The sequence below is a fragment of the Ananas comosus genome, linkage group 24, assembly GCF_001540865.1.
Source record: "Ananas comosus cultivar F153 linkage group 24, ASM154086v1, whole genome shotgun sequence".
NCBI lineage: Eukaryota > Viridiplantae > Streptophyta > Magnoliopsida > Poales > Bromeliaceae > Ananas > Ananas comosus.
The window spans coordinates 1,824,566-1,845,664 of NC_033644.1; the positions used below are offsets into that span (position 1 = coordinate 1,824,566).

The following is a 21,099-nucleotide window of genomic DNA, read 5'->3' on the forward strand; positions in this document are numbered from 1 at the left end:
GCGACATACTGGTGGACCATCTGGAAGGGAAGGAACAACCTTATCTTTCGTGACATACAATTCGAGTCTGCTCGAGCGGTGCAAAGCCTGAAACAGCTGATTGATTCTTAGAAACACCTTCTTTGATTTTATTTTTTTTTCATACTTTCTCGAGACCCTGGTTGTCTCAACCATGTAGCCTAATTCATATCTTTAATGAATGAAGCAGGTAGCGTGCTACCTATTCTCAAAAAAGAAAACAATAATAGGTATGCATGTGTTCGTAGCCGAAATCCCTGGTCCTTGACCCGATCAAAGACCCAAGCGTGTCGGGATGGAAACAGCTTATGGTACTGACCCTCGAAGTTTGCCCTCTTCGAATGATCAAGTGATTCGGCTGACGAGGAATCAAATCAGTCGGGTTCGAAACCTCTAACAGTAAACTCGGTTCGGCGGGATGAGCCGAATGTACGGACCGAGCGAGAAACAAAATACGACAGAAGAGCCGAACTAGCAGAAAAGGTGAGAATTGGTCGGCTAGAGGAGCCGAATGCCTTTATATTGAGTGGAAAGAAGTACAGGGGTCGAGTGTGCCGGATGACATGCAGACTCGTTGATCTACTTTACTAACTACTCCTAGAAAGAACAGTAAATGCAGAAAAGTTACAGGTAAACTACTCCTAGTGCAGGAAATTGTAAGGAATTAAGGGTGGTCTTTTGTTCGTAGGGGAAAAGACCAATTTTAAGGGTGTTATTGACCTATTTATAGGTCGCCCCTGTTGATCAGTTATTCCATGTCCATGATCGGCCACTATCCCTGATTATTCGGACCACTTTCAGCCGATCGGAACCGCTTGTAACTGCTTGCGGTTACTATAACTTTCCTTGATTGGCGCGGCAGTTCTTGTTAAGAAGCCCTTCGATGCTCCTGGTGTACGTCAAAATTGTTTCCTTTAAAAAGAATATTAGAGCACCACATGTCCGCGCCTAATTGGTTCAATAGCATGCATGCATGTAAAAGAATGATGATCTACCTAATTAGCCACGGTACATGATATTTTTCATTAAAAGAATTTTTTAAAATTATTAGATTTTGTATTTTTGTATGAGGCATATGGAGTTTTTTGATCGATTATTGTTATTCCTATATATAAATATATATATCTATAATGGAAGATAATGAATTATTGTCCTAGTATCCTTGGTAAATAATAGGACTTCTAAAATCAATCTTTTTTAATAGTAACAGCCACTAATGTAATGGCACTACAATAAAACTAAGCTATAGCGATACTTTTAAGTGTCCCTAAAACCTAAAAAAAGTGATGCTGGCCGACATTAAAAATAGTATCACTATATGTGCAGTCCCTAGGGTATATAGCGACACATAATAAAGTGTCGGTATATCCCAAAATAAGTGCTGTAGTTTAGTGACACTTTTTTTTAGTTTTAGTGACACACATAAGTGCCCCTATTTTTTAAAAAAAAGTAATTTTTTTTATATAGTGACACTTTATAAGTGTCCCATTGTCATTCAAAGTATAATATTTTATTTAAACATCTACTATTAAACTTTAGTTAAGCTAATCGCATTTATTAAATCGATGAGACTAAAAAAAACAATCACCAAAGTTTCTTAAATTCTCATTAAAATGATAAAACTAAAATTCAAATATTCATACGTCACAACAATTTACAAGGGGGCAAAGTGTCGATTTTTAAATGTCGGGGAGGGGGGAGTGAAAAAGCGTGTTATTACAAGGGAGTTTTCTGTAATTTAGCCTAATAATTATAACAAATCAAACTCTCCAACTGAAAAAAAAAAAATCAAAAATCAAAAATTTTATGATAACAAAATCAAAAAGTGCATAAACGTATTCTGATCCACTCCACGATTATATCCTTGGACCTGCACATTGAATAACATTGGAATTACTTATTAATCAACGAATAAGTTTTGGACATATATTAAAATTAAGATGACTAAATTTACCTAATGAATAATAAGCCCATTAAAAGTCACTAATTTCGAACACCACACCATACCATAACAAGAAAGTTACTAATAAATTTAGGTTCTAAAATAACAAGAGACACTGTTTCAACATGATACATGATGTACTATACTGTTTCGGATGAACATCATAGAACTATTTAAACATCATAAAACCATTAGATATTTATATCAAATTATCAACTGTACGTAATCGTGCAGACCTCTTTTGGTATTATCTTTTTTTTTTTTCTAGACTACAAATCTTGCTATTATTGTTAGCTCTACTACTAGTCATCTTAATAAAGCATTGACACAAATAAAAGCATGAATTACACCGGTGAAGAAGATTACTATCTTCTAATATTCAATGCTAAGTCAACTTATGGCTCAGAAAAGCATGAATTACATTTGGTACTCATATTTTTATAAATTATTATTCTTGGAAGATAAATCGTTGCAAGCTTCATGAACTCATTGATACACTTCACTAGATAATGATTAAAACCTTCTAGGTCCTTTGTCAATAGATAAAAGCATAACAATCTACCATAATGGAATGGATCAAACTAGTCTCCACCAGTATACCCCTAAAAATTACTAGTTGAAGGTCTTGCAATAGAGATGATCCACGAGATCTCAAAGATGACAACCACAAAGCAGAAGCATATGATGATCGATACGTTAAGACTTCAAAGAATTATGTTAAAACTACTAATTATTGATCATGTTAATGGTTCTACTAATGCTACAGTAAGTTGGTTCATTCCTTACAGCATCAATATTTTTTTTTGAGAGAGATAGGTAGCACGCTACCCGCTTCATTTATTTCATTTGGAAATAAACCTAGCTAGAAATGTGAATCAACTAGGATTCGAACTTGGGTCTCGAGTACCAACCACCAAGCCCTTTGCCACTTGCTCTAGGGACGGTCGGTCTTGCAGCATCAATATTGTAGTTGCTCTTTCTATAGCACAGAACTATCTATGGTACAATAGCTGAGACCTTTTAGTTCTGCCTTATGGTATTTTTAGCTTAGTTCAGCTACTTTTAAATTTACTTAATTTACTATCTCTACTTTCTTAGTCAGAAAGATGCCTAATAGGATTGGACTTATTCGACTCTAAGCTTTCAAACAATAAAAGAAAACTTTCTAGTTTTCCCTGTTATACAGATATTGTGATCTTTCACAGTATGCCCCTCTAGATCCTCCATATGCACAACCTAAATAAAATTATTCCATGTTTTCGTGGTCAGAAAATAAAAATTTCTTCTCAGCCAATGCCTTATTTTATTCACAGATAACAATAGATAAGAATACTGGGGACTCAAGCGACTTAACTTACAAAATAGCCTAATTTAAGGCAACTGCAATACAAGGTACCATACAAAAGAATTTATGGACGAAACTGAGGATTCGAGATCGAGAGCTCTTACTAGTGGAATGGAGCACCGAATCAAGAAGTGGTACCACCGAGGGCTCGGATCAGATTGCCGGGTCGAGGATTGCCCTCGCGGGACCAAGGAGGTCGGTGCTGATGAGGATTGAGAACTAAACTACACAATCACAACGAACTGATGAACAAAAATAAAAAAAGTAAGATAAAAAGCATATATTGGGCTGAGATTTGAAATGCATTTAGTTCCCAGCTAAGAAAACTGGACTACTTGGAACTGTAAAACAAAGCAAATTCTGAGCCTAAAGAAAATTTTGAACTTAATCATTGGGTGTCGCAGGTACATCACATATGAATATTGTCACGCCCCGAACCCGCTTATTTGGTCGGTTTCGGGCACGCCGACAGACCGCCGAACAGATAGGGTTTCTCTGGCACCGCGGACAGAGTCTCCCCTGTACGTCCAAGGCGTCGCAATCGATACAATATACGAAGTTCCAACTAGGAACACATTTCAATCAAAGATTGCATAAGGAAGTATCAAAAACATAATCTACTTGTTATTACAAACATTCTCATTCACTAGATACATTTTACATCACAAACACTTATTACATTTAACTTCCAAATACAATCAAAATTATTACAACATTGTTTATTCTTTTCTTTTCTTTTCTTCTACACCCCTAGCTAGGCTAACTCGGGGTACCGTTATCTCTAGTCTCGGTGGTAGGACGCTATCTACGGAGCTACGCCCTCTCCTTGAGCCGACGCGCCGCTCACGTGCGAACCTGTACCCCCAAAAGCAACACGGGGGTAAGAACTATATAAATATAGTTCCCAGTGGGTACGGCCACCCAAGGGAAGAGCTCGACCCACAGGTCGAGGAGGCACTGCAACATGTTAGTCCAACAAATATCGAACAGATATATATATATATATATATATATATATATATGCGATAATTGAAATACATGTCATGCCTCACAACCATGCAATATGAAAATCATGCGATTTATGCAACCAATTAGTAGTTCAATCGATACTACTTTAATCCTGCTATTCAAAGCTCATTCAATTGACTTCGAAGTTATTCCACTATTTTAAATTCATATCAATTACAATTCTGATCATATGGTTCACATGTTCGAATTAAAAAAAAAAAAGAAAAAGAAGAAAATCAAAAAAAGAAATCCTACTCGTTTCAAAAAAAAAGGGAAAGGAAAGAAAGTTACAAAAAAAAGAAAAAAGAAAGAAGAAAAAAGAAAAAAAAAAAAAAGAGAGGAAGAAGGAACAAAACAAAAAAAGGAAAAAAAAGAAGAAAGATGGAAAGAAAGCAAAAAATAGAAAAGAAAAAAAATCTTTGTCATTTCAAATAAAATAAAATAAGGAAGGATTTAAAAATAGTATCAAATACTTAAATTCCTTATAAGCATAAGAATGTATATAATTCCTTTTAGAGGTTTGTTTGAATTTTGTTTCTAAAATGATAATGATTCTTGATCCCTATAAATTGGATCAAGATGTAAGTGGGTTTTTTTTTTTTTAGCAGTAACTAGAAAGAAAAAAAGAAGAAGTTGAGATTAAAAAAAAAAAAAAGGAGAAAGAAGAATACAACAGTAAGAAAAAAAAAAGAAGGTAAAAAATAATAATAATAATTTTTCTTTTCTTCTTTTTCTCTTCTCTCCACGTGTGCACACAAGGCAACACTCCCCCCTCTCCCTCCTGCCGCATGTCAGCAACAAAGGGAGGGAGGTGTGCTGTGAGCACACCTCTCACCCCAAATCGTACCAAAAAAAAAAGGAAGAAGGAGAAGCTTGGCCTTTTTATTCAACGACGACGACAATGACGACGACGACTTCGACAATGGCGCGATGACAACGACGACAACAGTGACGACGTCGACAATGGCGCTCTAACGACGACTTCGACGATGCGCAAAGAGGCCATAGGGCCTCTTTTCTTTTTTTCTTTTCTACGATGGTGACGGGTCATTGTATACGTGCAAACGATATAGTTGCGATTTTATGTCGGTTTGATCAACACGACCGTCTTCGTGATAGGTCGATCCGATCAAATTTGACATTCAATCGTTACCATATCATGCGCGCGTATTCATTAAGCCCGTCTCCCTCAACATCAAAAGAAAAATTGTGCGCACGAGCGACACGACGGTGACGATCCTTGTGTCGGATTGATTGAGCGGCCGTATTCGTGATAGGCTCGACACTTTCAATCTCAACGTTGGATCGTTACCCTCATTGGACTTATGATCATACCGAGTGGCCGTCTTCGTGATAGGCTCGACACGGTTGAACTTCGATTCGGACCAAAATGATTACAACAAAAAACAAAATAATAAAAAAATGATAATAAATATTTTCTCGGGTCGCCGTCTTCGTGATAGGCTTGACCCAAGTTCTGTTCAATTAAACCGGGTCGCCGTCTTCGTGATAGGTTTGACTCGGGTTTGGATCATTAAACCGGGTCGCCGTCTTCGTGATAGGCTTGACTCGGGTTTGGATAATTAAACCGGGTCGCCGTCTTCGTGATAGGCTTGACCCGAGTTCGGTTCAATTAAACCGGGTCGCCGTCTTCGTGATAGGCTTGACCCGAGTCCACCAAACCATAATGATAAATCAAATCGGATTATCAGCCGATCAAGTCTAATCAATGAGTCTAATTGAACCATTAAAGACATTAACCGAACCAAATCAAACTACAAGCTAGTTTGACTTGAACCAAACCACAAAGAATTCAACTTGAACCAAATCAAAGTAAATCCTGTCTGAACCGAACCGAACAGGATTCAACTTAAACCAAAGTGAATCCGATTTGAACTAAACCGAACCGGATCCGAACCGAACCAGATCCTGTTTGAACCGAACCGGATCCTATTTGAACCGAACCGAACGAGATTCAACTTAAACCAAAGTAAATCCGATTTGAACTAAACCGAACCGGATCCTGTTTGAACCGAACCGGATACCGTCTGAACCGAACCGAACGAGATTCAACTTGAACCAAAGTGGATCCAACTTGAACTAAACCATAAAGGATTTAACTGAACCACAAAGGATTCAATACGAACCGAAGTGGGTCCAATCCGAACTAAACCACAAAGGATTCAACTCGAACCGAAGTGGGTCCAATCCGAACCGAACAGGATTCAACTCGAACCAATGTGGGTCCAATCTGAACCGAACAGGATTCAACTCGAACCGAAGTGAGTCCAATCCAAACCGAACATGATTCAACTCGAACCAATGTGGGTCCAATCTGAACCGAACAGGATTCAACTCGAACCGAAGTGAGTCCAATCCAAACCAAATCATAAAGGATTCGACTTGAACCAAAGTGGATCCGATCCGAGCCGAACCATAAAGGATTCAACTGAACCGAACCGTATTCGGTCCGAACTAAATCATAAGGGATTCAATTTGAACTGAACCGAACCGGATCCCGTCTTAACCGAACCAAGAAGCATTCGACTCGAACTGAAGTGGAACCGATTCGAATCAAACCATAAAGCATTCAACTTGAACCGAAATGGATCCGATCCGAACCGAACCAGGAAGGATTCGACTCGAACCGAAGCGGATCTAATCCGAACCAAATGGATTCAACTTGATCCGAAGTGGATCTGATCCGGACAGAACCACAAAGGATTCAACTCGAACCAAAGTGGATCCAATCTGAACCAAGCTGCAAAGGATTCAACTTGATCCGAAATGGATCCGACTTGAACCGAACCGAACTGAACCGAACAGGATTCGAACCAAACCGGATCCCGTCCGATCCGAACCGAACTGAACCGAACCGGATCCGAACCAAACTGGATCCCGTCCGATCCGAACCAAACTGAACCGAACCGGATCCCGTCTGAACCAAATCATAAGGGATCCGACTTGAACCGAACCCGATCAGGATCCGACTCGAACTGAAGTGGGTCCAATCCAAACCGAACATGATCCGACTTGAACCGACTCGAGCTAAATTCGGTTCAATCCAATCAGGGTCTAACTCGAACCAAGGTGGATCCAACCCAAACCAAACCATAAAGAATCCAATTCAAACCAAGTCTGGATAGATCCCGAACCAAAGCATAACGGTTCAACCCCACAAACTCAAAACTCAAAACCCAAAACTCAAAGTCCACAAAGAAAATCCAAAATCCAAAGCCTACAAATAAAGCCAATGACCGAAAAGTCGTTAAACTAAACAATTCAAACGACCGAAAAGCCGTTAAACTAAACAATTCAAACGACCAAAAAGTCGTTAAACTAAACAATTCAAACGACCGTAAAGTCGCTAAACTAAACAACCAAATCCAAAGTGACCAAATAAACTTGAAGTCGCCCAACTCAAACTAAGTCTTGATGGGTCCCGAACGACCCAAACCAAATCTTAATGGGTCCCGAACGACCCAAACTGAACCAAGCCTTGATGGGTCCCGAACGACCCAAACCTTGATGGGTCCCGAACAACCCAAACCGAACCAAGTCTTGATGGGTCCCGAACGACCCAAACCAAGTCTTGATGGGTCCCGAACGACCCAAACCAAACCAAGTCTTGATGGGTCCCGAACGACCCAAACCAAGTCTTGATGGGTCCCGAACGACCCAAACCGAGCCAAGTCTTGATGGGTCCCGAACAACCCAAACCAAGCTTTGACGGGTCCCGAACGACCCAAACCGAACTAAGTCTTGATGGGTCCCAAACAACGCAAACCAAGTCTTGATGGGTCCCGAACGACCCAAACAAAGTCTTGATGGGTCCCGAACGACCCAAACCGAGCCAAGTCTTGATGGGTCCCGAACGACCCAAACCAAGCCAAGTCTTGATGGGTCCCGAACGACCCAAACCAAGTCAAGTCTTGATGGGTCTTGAACAACCCAATCCAAACCAAGTCTTGATGGGTCCTGAACCAAAGCATAACGGTTCAACCCAAAACCAATTCAAACGACCGAAAATGTCGCTAAACTAAACCCAAAATTCAAACGACCGAAATGTCGCTAAACTAAACTCAACTTCAAACGACCGGAAAGTCGTTAAACTAAACCCAATCTAAATGACTGCGAAGTTGTTCATCAAAACTTGAACTCGACCGCCATGTCATTAAACTGAGCATGAAAACTTAAACTTGACCACCATGTCATTAAATTGAGCATCAAAACTTCAACCGACTGCCATTGGGTATTTAGTCTGATAAAATTCATGTACAGTGAGGGTATGCCCCTGCTTAAGCCATGTAAACGGCAAATCATATCAATAAAATTTCATTTGCCTGTTTTGTCTTTTTTATTATCAGCATTTATATTTGGTCTCTTAATCGAGGGTTCCTTAATACCAAAAGTGTGGGGTAATTAACAGCAAATTCTTGAGTTTGTTGGAAGCCATGAACCTATAATCCTGATTTCAAAGTAAAATTCATACAAATTTAACCTCTACCATGAATGACCACTCGCCCTAGAAACACCCTACGGCGGGGCCGGTTGGTTCGTGGCAGACACTCATTTACCTTTATCAACTATCCACCCGACTCGGTCTCGAGTCAATCATTCGCGGAGTACCGCGTAAAGCCAGGCTCGAGGCGAAGGACGTCTCACTTGTACCTCAGCCTTAAGTCCACTCAACTAGGATATTGCTACAGCTCATGTGCTTGTTACTCAATCTCTTGGCTAACCCGAAGGTTTCGCCCTCAACAAACTCACCAACCCAAAATCCCATTAACCGGGGAGATACCCGCTACAACCCGGTGGGATCGTCCTCTGGGGATATACCCGCTACAACCCAGTGATGTCGACTCCGGAGCACATCGCCCGAGAGGGAGCTACCACAACCTTGAGCAAGGACTAAAGGTGAGTATGATCAATCTTACATTTGAGGACTCCAAGTTCAATCCATTCCTTAACTTTAGGATGACTATGCTCAAATGACCCTAAACTCTAGGGTTGAAATGTCATAATATTTCAATCATTCTTTTCTTTGCATTCTTTACTATCACTTGTGTCATATACACTACTATATTCTTGGACTCATGCCACACTTGTTTTCTAAATGTTCAACATGCCATAAGTGTTTCCATTATACTAATCATATGCCACTCAATCTAATATATATAGATTGTCCACGTCACATATCATAGTTCATACGTCATTGTTTTCCAACGTCGAGTTTTCTAACTATCCAAGAGTTATAGACCCAAGTTCAACATGCATATGTTATTTAACATAGTCCACAATACATCAACGTGCATATATATATCAACTCATATCTCAAGGTATATCAACATGCATACATTTCCATCTTCTATGTTCCACAATATGACAATATGTCATCAAGTATGTTTTTCTATTTAACATAATCCACAATATGTTAATTCATAATATGTCATCATGCACATATACCACTAGCATCACATGATATGTCAACATACATATAGTTATTATCCAAAATAGTTCATACTTAGCATCTCATGCATTCTTTTAGCATTTAATTCACTATGCATCTCATCTCATTGGTAGGTAATCTCAACTACATAGTATGTTTCAAGCATTCATATCATTATGTAAGCCTACCAACACAACTATATGCATCAATTAGAAAACCATTACTCTTAGACATATAGGCGACCTAGTCGCTTCGGTGAGCACAACCCACCTCATTTCGCATTCCGATTGCTTGTCGACACTTGCAATCGGCCTCCCGCGGCACCCAGCATCCGGTTTGGCCCGATCTCTCGCGCGACCACCTGAATGGCCTCCAATTCACGATCCGAAAATTAAAGGTCTTCGGTTATGTGCCACGGTGCTTCAAATCCGTTTCATGAGTATACGATGTCGCCTCAGCCCTCCAGGCGAAAACGAAGCCTAAACGTCCGTTTCTTTAATAACTTCGCAACGGCTCGACGAATCGCCTAACCGACTTCGCCAACGCGTTTGTTTACCTAGCAATTAGGTTTACATAGGGTCAATTTAGATCAAACCCATACATTTTATAAAACCCCAAAATTGGAGCCCTAACATGCTACTATTGCAATAAGCTTCAAAATTGATTCATGATTCAAGCAATTAGCATGTAGATATCATATAGAGAGTCTTCTAAACCCATTCCTAGAGCATATAATTAAAGCTCTAAGGTTCTACCATTTTTAAAAGCCTAGCCTCTACACATGCTCCAATTAACCCAAATTAAATGGATTCAACATGCTAATCAACACATTAGGGGCTATTAGAATACTAAGCATTAAGAATTAAGCCAAATCCCAAAAGCTTACCTCAATGTGAACGCTGCGACGAAAACACTCCGCTCCAACGGCCGCAAGAAAGCTCGATCTGTCGCTCCCAACGCGTTCGCAAGCATCATCTCCATCAACCCCGCGAATTTGAGTGAGAGATATAGAGAAATGGGAGAGAAATCTAGAGAGAGAAAGGTTCCTTTCTCTCTCTCACCATGCGCACGAGAGGGTGGTGGGGTGCTGGTCGGTTGGGGAAGAAGAAGCAACATCTTCTTTTAATTACACCCCAAAACACTATTCACTCCAGGACAGTTTAGTAGTTCGGAACAGTTGGAGCCCTTCTGAATGTCCGTTTGGGCTCAAATTTGACAGGCAGACTCGGTTTAACATACTTAGTAAGAATATATCTTAAGTTTTCAGTTTCGACCTCGTTTGGTCACTGAAAACTGTACCGAACTGTAATCTTTATTAGATAGCAGTCGGATTTTATTTCTCACTCTACGGGTGTCAGAAAAATATGAAACTTTAAATCTAGCCTCATAAAAATATTTCTGACTTATCCTCCAATTTTCATAATTTTCTGAGACTGTGCATTTTATGCTAATTTATCTGTCCCGTTTCCAACAGAAAATTCTAAATCTTCTATTTCCAGTCCGATTTCAGCACAAGTCATTTCTGACTTATGTTTTACTCCTCTAAATCCAATAAAAATAGTATCACATACTATTTTTATTTATTTTTTTATTTTTATATCAAAATCTGGTATGTTACAAATATAATCTCTGTACCGTCCATTCAAACTTGTAATCATATCTCCAGAGGTAAAAATGTAGCTACCCTGTAAACCATAGGCAATTTGCAAATGACCCTCACAACTTCATTCCTTTTCATTGAGGCACCATCCATTTTTTCCCAGTAATTTCAAGTTCTATCAACATTCAAGTAGCTAATAGCTTTTTCATTCAAAAGAAAAGCAGGTGTGTTCATCAAGTATCAAGTATCAAGCATAAAGAACATTTTATTCCTGCTATTTCTACTGCTTTATTTTTCGCACAAATAATAGAAAAAGATTAAAATTTATATTGCAGGATAAAGTAAAAAAAAAATGAGTTTCACAGCCTAAAAGGCAAGAGTTTTCATTTGGTGCTTCTAATTTCACTCCAAAGAAAAACTATCGGAGGCATTATTTTGAAAGGAGCAAAGATATTTGACTATACTATGGAGGAAGCAGAAATATTTGAGAATATTAATTTTCTTTTTTTTCCTTATAACACTAATTAGATAATAATTTTGTCATATAGTACTATCAATCTCTTAATCGATGCTAAGTTCACAAATAATCTTGTAAATAATATGAAAGTTTGTAAATAATATGCTTATGCGATAAAGTTTGTATACAATAAAATTTATCTCTTTAAAGTGCTAATTTTACTTAATATTGCATATAAAATTGTACAAAAATAAATAAGCAACAAAGAACACATAGTTAAAATAGAAATATAATGCATCAATCTTGGAAGTTTAACAAGCATTTATTTTATACCTTCAATATTCACTTTATTTTCTTTTGATTTAGATTTGTAGAAGAATTTGAATGAGTAAAACTTTCTGCATATTCATCATTTTGTGCTTTGCTGATTGGAATTAGATTGAGGCTCCTTCCAATATTCATCTTCACTTTGAGTTATTCGGATGCCTTTTCCCTTTGTCACCTCTTTCAATAAAATTAAACAAAAGAGACTCTTAAAACTGTGATTAGAAAGTCACTTATATCAATCACCACACCATAACATGAGAAAAAAGTTACTAACAAATATAGGTCCTAAAATAACAATAGATACTGTTTCATTATTGTGATTAGAACGTCACAATAATGAAAATTTTAGGGAAAACTTCAAAACCCCCCCCCCGTGGTTTCGCACTTTCTCACTTGAGTCCCCTGTGGTTTAAAGGAAACTTCGCGGCCGACGTCGTGATCTTCAACTCGCTGCGGCCGAATGCCGACCAGTGCAGGGTAAAGAACGACGGCTGCCGGATCCTGATCGATGCAGACTCGGTGATGTACAACATCACGCGGAGCGGCGGGAAGCAGGTGGTCGGCGACTTGCCGGAAAAGTAGTGCAAGTGGTTCCTCTTCTTTGCCTATGACTACCGGCAGAAGCCTCACCGCCACCCCTTCGTCGGCCACATCATCAGCCGCTGGCAGTGGTGGATTAGTAGTTAACTAACTAGAATTTCGCTATGCCCGCGCATGCGTACGTTCGCGTAAAATCACAGCATCTATGCGATTTAAGAAACTACCGAAAGATGTACACATATAAAGATGAATAATGTGTATGTACACAATACATGTATGATTGAGAAGGCATAATATTTTTTTAATTAATTAATTGATTAATTAATTACTTGGATGAAGTATTAAGCATGTAATTGTATTAACTGTGCTTGACTCATCAGTGATTATTTACATAACAAGAGCATACTTGAAAGGAATTTAATAAGATTTGAAAAAAAAAAAAGAGAACGATTTCTTAGATTTTGAGCAATTTGCTTTTGCAAAAATTAAATTATACAATTTTAGAAAATACGTGTTCAAAGTGTATTGGTTTTGAGGAGTAAACACAAAATTGGATAAAACAAAGGAAAAGATGCAGTAACATCGCAACCAATCTAAATTTCAACAGGATTAGTCATCGTATTTGTTTATTAAATTTTTTTCTTATAGTATTAAAATTGTTGCGTAGATTTTACACCGAGAATTAAATATGATATTATCTCTCTAAAATTACAGTAAAACCTTTTGAAAATTGAATGGTAAAATAGTTTACTTATTGATAAATTAAATTAGGTGTAAGAGTAACAATAACTTAATCATTGAGCGTTACGAATTGAACAACCTTATACTCTTACAACTTCAATTAAACTCTAATCACACACTACCTTCATTATTATGCTTTTTAATTTACTTTCTGAGTAGTTTCTCGCGAAAGCCCCTAAGAAATATTTAAAGAACAATAATAAACGTCTCTGAATTCAAAACACGACAACACTTCATAATTAAGTTGCTATGTATTTATCACAATTTAATTTCAAGTAACATAACTAATAAATACATTTGTTGTGTTCTTTAGTTGAAAATTACACTCCTTGATGTTCCTTAACTTATTATTTATAGGAAAGAATAAAAAACCCGCATAGGGGTTACCTAATCTATAAGGCACATTTGTAAACAGGTGAGGAAACTTTGAAAGTTTGCATTTTAGTACTTAATAATTTTGTAAACAATTTTGAATTTAATATCTTGCAGTAAGGATAGCTACTCGAGAAATTATTACCTGCACCTACTCCTTCCACACATCTATATATACCAAAATTATATTTTCAGAAAGGTTAAGTACTGAAATGCAAATTTTTGCGAATTCAGTTACCTGTTTATAAATGAGCCATAAGTCAGGCAGTTTTCTTGTCTTTCTCAGCATATATATAGAGGCTCAGAATCAGACACCAATTTCTTGTATAGCATATACCAAGAAGTAGTTCAGAGATCCAAAAGTTAAACAATGGCCGGGCGGGGGCACGGCCGCGGCCTTCTCCTACTCGCGATCCTCCTCGTCGTCTTTCCTTCAGCCCTCTCCGAGCTGCACAACATCATCATTGTGAGCCGGATGGCGGATGAGGTCGCCCTCAAGTGCCGCATCCGGATCCTCGGTGAAACAATCTTCTTCAAGGACTTCTACCTGAAGCCAGGGGTCCTGGATGAGCAGATCTTCACACCGACGAAGCGGCCCTTCTTCATAGAGTGCTACTACGGATATAAGGGCAACTACGCGTCCAAAGTACGGATTTTCGATGTGGTGTGGCCGGACGCGTCAGATTGCCGCGTCGACCGCGGCGGGTGCTTATACGAGATCAAGGATGCGGTGCTGTACAAGACGACGAGGGCTCACGGGAAGCGCGTGGTCGGGGACCTCCCGATAGAGCAATGCAAACGATTCCTTGGAATCGCCACTAAATGCTGGCAGAGGCGCCACCGTTACCGTCTTCTCGGCGAGAAGATCGACTACTGGGAGTTTTTCTGGGCACAATGATATCGACAGAACTGTTTTTGTTTTCTACAGGGCAAGAAAGTTAGAATTCTCAAAAGATATAATGTATTTGTCCTGTAAAATGCCAAAAACAAACGGATTTGTTTAGTATCTCGGTTCCTAATTAGATATACTTAGTGCTTATATAAGCATGATGATACTAATTAATTAGATGCTCTCAGTAACACAAATATTTCTACTAAAATGTTTTCCTTTTTTGTTCCCCTCCACTGGATAATATGATCAATCTCCAACAAATATATCACAAGATTAAAAGAGAGAGAAACAGAGAACAAAAAAAATGAAAAGAATTTCCTCTTGTGCATACATTATTCTAAATTGGGTGTATACTTCTCTAAAATTACAGTATGTAAAATTCTCTGTATTCGCAAAGTTCTGTGCCACTACAGAATTTCTTATATTGCATTAATCCAGGCACTATTTATCTCAATCAATATTTAATCTATGTCGACTATATGATTGTGAGAATAATGCCAATAGGAAAATCATATCTAAAATATAGCCGACTCATCCCTCTTACTAGTTAACATTGCCATTGCATCAAGGACAACATGATAATTTTAATCAGAAAAGCATAATAAAATGATAACAATTTGTGATTTGCTTTAATTTAAAATACCTTTTTTAAAAAACGAATTAATCCTGATATGACAAATGATGCTTCCAAAGCCGCAGGCCCTAAGCGCTCGGCTCAGCGATGATAGAGGAATACCCCCCTTTCTTGCAATAACATAAATCACCCTGTGTTTCTTCAGAAAATAGATGACGAATTTCTGCAGTCAGCTAAAAAAGCAGCTAAAAAAGTTTGGCATATAGCATTCAAGCACTTTCATAAAGCTTCTGTGTGAATGCGCGTCCTCTAATACGATGAAATTATGTTCTTGAATGCTCTATGGTGTGAAATGGAATTAAAAGTAATACAAAAGACCACATATATGCCTATTTCCTAATTCGGCAAATCTAAGATGCGAGCTTTGGTACATACCTTCATGAATTTGCTTCATCTCAATAACAAAGTAAAATAGTCATGAATATCTGAGCTCATTCACCATAAATCTTCACAGGAACACTTTGCATGCTTAAAATGATGAAAGCGGTGTGTATCTCGAAGAATTATCTCCATCTCCATGACTTGGCTTATATACTTAATAGCCTCATGACAGTCCTCGCAGACACGCAGATTTTTCATGACCCTAAGAGGTGTTTTCTGGGGGTGGAAATGATCCCAAAAGCAATAGCTAGCTTCTCACTATGGAAATTCAATGCCGACTCTCTTTGTTCTTCTTCTACATCATGAAGAACCAAATTCGTTCTACTCAAATACCCTATTTCCTTCAACCTTGCAATCAATTTATTTAAATAAGAATAAATTTCATCGGCTTTGGGATGTGACTTATCCCCCACAACAAATGTGTGAATCATGTTCTGTAACGACCCAACCATGTGACTTATCCCCCACAACAAATGTGTGAATCATGTTCTGTAACGACCCAACCAGCCCAAAATGCATAACCCTAGTTATTATTACTAGTGTCTGAGTCTCTTATAAACCCAATGACAACCCCTTTCCCATCCGATGTGAAACTATTGGGGTGTCACAGACTCCCCCCGTTAAGGCCCCGACATCCTCGTCAGTCCAATCACACACACTGCCCAAGATCACCAGGCGATGTGAGACTCATCTCGCTAGCCTGTCATCCAGACCTTGGCTCAGTCGAGACTCGCCACACATGTCCAGCTGGTGAACCGGCTCTGATACCAAATGTAACGACCCAGCCCACTAGCAACAATAACTCGTTGGGCCCAACCACCGGCCCAAAATGCTTAAGCCCAGTTATTATTACTAGTGTCTAAGTCTCTTATAAACCCAATGACAACCCATTTCCCATCCGATGTGGGATTATTGGGGCGGTTACATGTTCTTATTGAATCCAAGATTGACCGAGTTGTTTTTCTAACCCCTCTTTCATGCATTAAACTTTTCAATTCAAATTATCTTCCTATTTCCTTTAGTGGAATAAATTTGACAGCAAAATGTAGGATCTGCATCATATGGGTTCCAGCTCAACCAACTTTTCAGAATGCCATATTGCATCTTGATGTAATTATGAGCATGCATGCCAATAAAAATGCTCTCTAAACAACAACATAATGAGCTTATTTTATTTTCATAAATGAATGTTTTGCCCTGTCAAGGATCCGGATCGACCATAGAGATCAGCTATAAAAGTATAGTGTCTACACTGGACCTATGTCACGCCCCGGATGTCTCGTTCCCCGGGCACCGCGACAAATCCGCCCGTATACAAAGAAATTTTCTCTGTATACGACAGCGACAGCTGTACCTGTAAATCAAACACTACTACGAAACAGTAGTAGAGAGTGCTAGAGAAAACAGAAGCTAAACAAGCTGAGTTTCATATACATAGTCAATATCCAAAACAGAGCTACTCGCACTGCGAGTTAAGTCAACTATGTACATAAACTCGAAACAAAACATCTACCTGCGGTAGGGGCACCTCTAGCTCAGCACGTCGAGTAGGGCTCTAACTCGCGACGCCCTTGCCTCGATCCTGGTCCGCGACGGGCAGCAGCCGGAACCTGTGGCTCTGCAAAAACATAGGTAACAACTGGGCGTGAGAACTACTGTAAAAACAAGTAGTCCTCAGTGGGTACCGCCCAAAACAACATCGGTCCACCCACTAAGTCTACAGAAGGGAGCAACAGTAGTCAGAAAAGCAGGAAATAAACTCTACCGCTATCGATCACTACACTATCATGCTCTACACTAACCAACTGTAGGAAATATCAACTCTGACCCAATCGAATCGGAACTGTAAGCATATCCGTCCCCGGACTGTGAATACACCGTCCCTGCCCGTTGCGACTATCGGGCTCTATCACACTAACTGGTCGTAGAGAGCAAGTCAACTGGCATGAGCGACACCAACGCGAAAGCAAAAGCTGACTTCCGGAGTAGCATCGTGGGCGCTACCAACCGAGTATGCCAGCGTATCTCTGTCGAGCTCAAACAGGCTCTGAAAAGCCAAAGTCAAGAAATCGACTCTAACTGGTCTAACAACCAACAAGTAACGTGCCCTCAGTACAATCTGACGCCAAAAAGGCGATACGGGTCCACCGTCACTCTGACGGCACCCCACAGTCCGGAACAACCTGAACAACACTGTAAAAATCCACTCGGCATACCAGCACGAGCGTAAATGTCTACTAAACCACCTGGAGTACTCGTCTCGAGGATACTGCGACAGTACAATTTAATAACGGCTCCTAGAACTAAATCAGGCAGTTTAATCAAGTGACATGTCCAAATCGCAAGTTTTCTCCTAATTCAATTTTCAAGTCCAACATGTATAACCTATTCAATTTATTACCACATGCTCCAAATTCAGATATGCAATCTACCATTTAATCCATGAATTCGAGTTAGAATAGATTATCCAAAAATTGAAAACTATACATGTCGACGATTAGAACTAAGGAGTCAAAACCGATGTAACCCACCTCGATTGCTAATTCCTGGCAGCACGGAACTCCCTTCGGCTGCGGAACAACCTGCCGAAACGTCCGAAAACCTCCCAAGGCCCGAAGTCAAGCTCCCGCCAAACTCTACACGGAGAATCCGACAATAAACATTAATTTTGCCTCCAAAAATAGCAACAGAGAAGAGCGAAATTCTGACCTAGCAAACCTTTACCAAATCCAGCAAGTAAGGGCTTCATGGATTCCTCTCGAAGTCCCGAATCCAACAAACCAAGTCCCGTCGAAAACCGACGCTCCTACGCCGAGTACGAATTGAAATACCGACGGTCGACGCTGGAAATTCTGCAAATCAGCACCAAGCTCGAAATGATAATACTTGAAGCAATGCAACGGAACACTCACCTCAATGGCTAATCGGACATCGACGTGGCGTCGAGAACGGCGAAAACACACCCTCGCCTAGCTTCCTCGCAGCGCTACGATCCCAGCCGTACCCTCGAACGGCTTCGCGGCGCGTCGTCAGCGTCGAATCCGAGCTCCTCGGCACCTCTACCCGTGCTCTCCACCATGCACGTAATTAACTAGAGAGAACAAAAAGTGCACACTCTCTGTTAATTTGAAGGGATAAACATGAAAAGGGCGGTGGCATTCTTATCCAAAAAAAATGACCACTATGCCCCTTGACCAACTCAAAATGAAGGGTATTACATCCTCCCCCACTATAAAAAGTTTCGTCCTCGAAACTTAAAACATACCTCAAACCTGAATCTCGAACAAGTAGGGATAGGACTCCCGCATCACCATCTCAGGCTCCCAAGTCGCCTCTCGTTCCTCGTGATTGCTCCACTGCACTTTCACATACGGGATGATCCGGTTGCGCAATTCTTTCGTCTCCCGAGCAAGAATCCGCAACGGTCGCTCCTCGTATCTCAGATCCTCGCCAATCTCTAGTGGAGTGAACTCAATCACGTGAGAGGGATTGAAAACATATCTCCTCAACGCCGAGACGTGGAACACATCATGAATCCCAGCAAGTCGGGATGGTAGAGCAATCCTGTAGGCTACTGGTCTGACTCGTTCCAATACCTCGAAAGGGCCAACAAACCGTGGACCAAGCTTTCCACATATTCCAAATCGACGAATCCCTCTGGACGGGGAGACTTTGAGAAAAACATAATCTCCAACCTGAAACTCTAAGTCTCGTCTCCTGGTATCGGCGTAGCTCCTCTGGCGGCTCTGAGCTGTCAAAAGGTATCGTCGAGTGACTCTCACCTTTTCCTCAGCCTCCAGCAAAGTCTCAAGCCCCAATGTCCTCCTCTCACCTATATCGCTCCAAAACAAAGGGGATCGACATCTGCATCTATACAACGCCTCAAACGGAGCCATCTGGATGCTCGTTTGATAGCTGTTGTTGTACGCAAACTCAACCAGTCTCAAATGTCGATACCACCCTCCTCCAAAATCCAGGACACATGCCCTCAGCATGTCCTCTAGAGTCTGAATGGTTCGCTCTGACTGACCATCTGTCTGTGGGTGAAAAGCAGTGCTGAAATGTAACTGAGTCCCCAAAGTTGTCTGTAAACTCCTCCAGAAATGCGACACAAACCTCGGGTCTCAGTCTAATACAATCGATACTGACACGCCGTGCAGCCTGACGATCTCATCCAGATATAGCTACGCGAGTCTCTCTCTGGACCAGGTGGTCTGAACCGGTAAGAAGTGATCAGACTTGGTCAGTCTGTCTACTATCACCCAAATCGCATCAAAGCCACCCTGCGCTCTAGCCAATCCCACGACAAAGTCTATCGTAATCTGCTCCCACTTCCACTCGGGCACTGGCAGACTCTGAAGCTTGCCAGCAAGTACCTGATGCTCGGCCTTCACCTATTGGCAAGTCAAACATTGAGCCACATATCTGCCAATGTCTCTCTCTTCATTTCATTCCACCAAAACTGTGCCTTTAAATCCTTATACATCTTGGTTCTCCCAGGATAAACCGTATAAGGAGAACAATGAGCCTCACTCAAGATGTCCTCTCGGATCTCTGAATCCACCGGCACACATAGTCGGTCCCTGTACCGTAGTACTCCCGAACTGTCCATAGAAAAACCCTCAGCCTGTCCCCTATGTAGCTGCTCTCGAATCCTCGACAAGTACGGATCTCCACTCTGTTTCTCTCGGATCCTATCCAACAGAGTGGGCTGCAAGACCAGAGACATCAGTCTCGCAGTATACCCAGGGGACACTATCTCAAGCCTCAGCTACTGGAACTCCTCGAGTAATGGCCTCTGCTCAGTGATCATCAAACTCAAGCTCTGCACTGACTTCCTGCTCAATGCATCTGCCACTACATTCGCCCTGCCGGAATGATACTGAATACTAATGTCATAGTCCTTCAGTAACTCCAACCACCGGCGCTGCCTCAAGTTCAGCTCCCTCTGTGTGAACAGATACTTGAGACTTTTATGATCCGTGAAAATCTCGCAGTGCTCGCCGTACAAGTAATGTCGCCACAGCTTCAAAGCAAAAACCACCGCGGCAAGCTCCAAGTCATGCGTAGGGTAATTCTTCTCATAATCCTTTAACTGCCGTGAAGCATAAGCAATCACCCTACCATGCTGCATCAGCACGCAACCAAATTCACTGTGCGATGCATCATTGTAGATCACAAATCCTTCCCCCATCACAGGAAGGGCAAGGATCGGAGCTGACGTCAACCTCTGTCTCAACTCATCAAAGCTCCTCATGCTCAGCATCGCTCCGGGAGTAAATCAGGATATCGTCGATGAAGACTACCACAAACCTGTCCATGAACGGCTTGAACACTCTATTCATCAAATCCATGAATGCGGCAGGAGCATTCGTCAATCCAAAAGGCATCAC

General features: G+C 40.5%; 3 long non-coding RNA genes across 4 annotated transcripts; all 3 read right to left on the bottom strand.

The window, feature by feature from the left end:
* Window positions 1,603-10,093, bottom strand: LOC109728628. 2 transcript variants are annotated; one of them, XR_002221044.1, is made up of 3 exons: window positions 10,033-10,093; window positions 3,410-3,547; window positions 1,603-1,888 (listed from the first exon to the last, which is right to left on the bottom strand). It is a non-coding gene; the product is annotated as an uncharacterized LOC109728628 (long non-coding RNA). The 2 variants fall into 2 exon arrangements; XR_002221043.1 differs by lacking the exon at window positions 10,033-10,093 and having other exon boundaries at window positions 3,410-3,799.
* On the bottom strand, window positions 13,975-18,457 carry LOC109728621. Its single transcript, XR_002221040.1, has 4 exons — window positions 18,416-18,457; window positions 18,238-18,342; window positions 15,335-15,464; window positions 13,975-14,769 (listed from the first exon to the last, which is right to left on the bottom strand). It is a non-coding gene; the product is annotated as an uncharacterized LOC109728621 (long non-coding RNA).
* LOC109728622 lies at window positions 18,457-19,079 on the bottom strand. Its single transcript, XR_002221042.1, has 3 exons — window positions 18,972-19,079; window positions 18,619-18,797; window positions 18,457-18,549 (listed from the first exon to the last, which is right to left on the bottom strand). It is a non-coding gene; the product is annotated as an uncharacterized LOC109728622 (long non-coding RNA).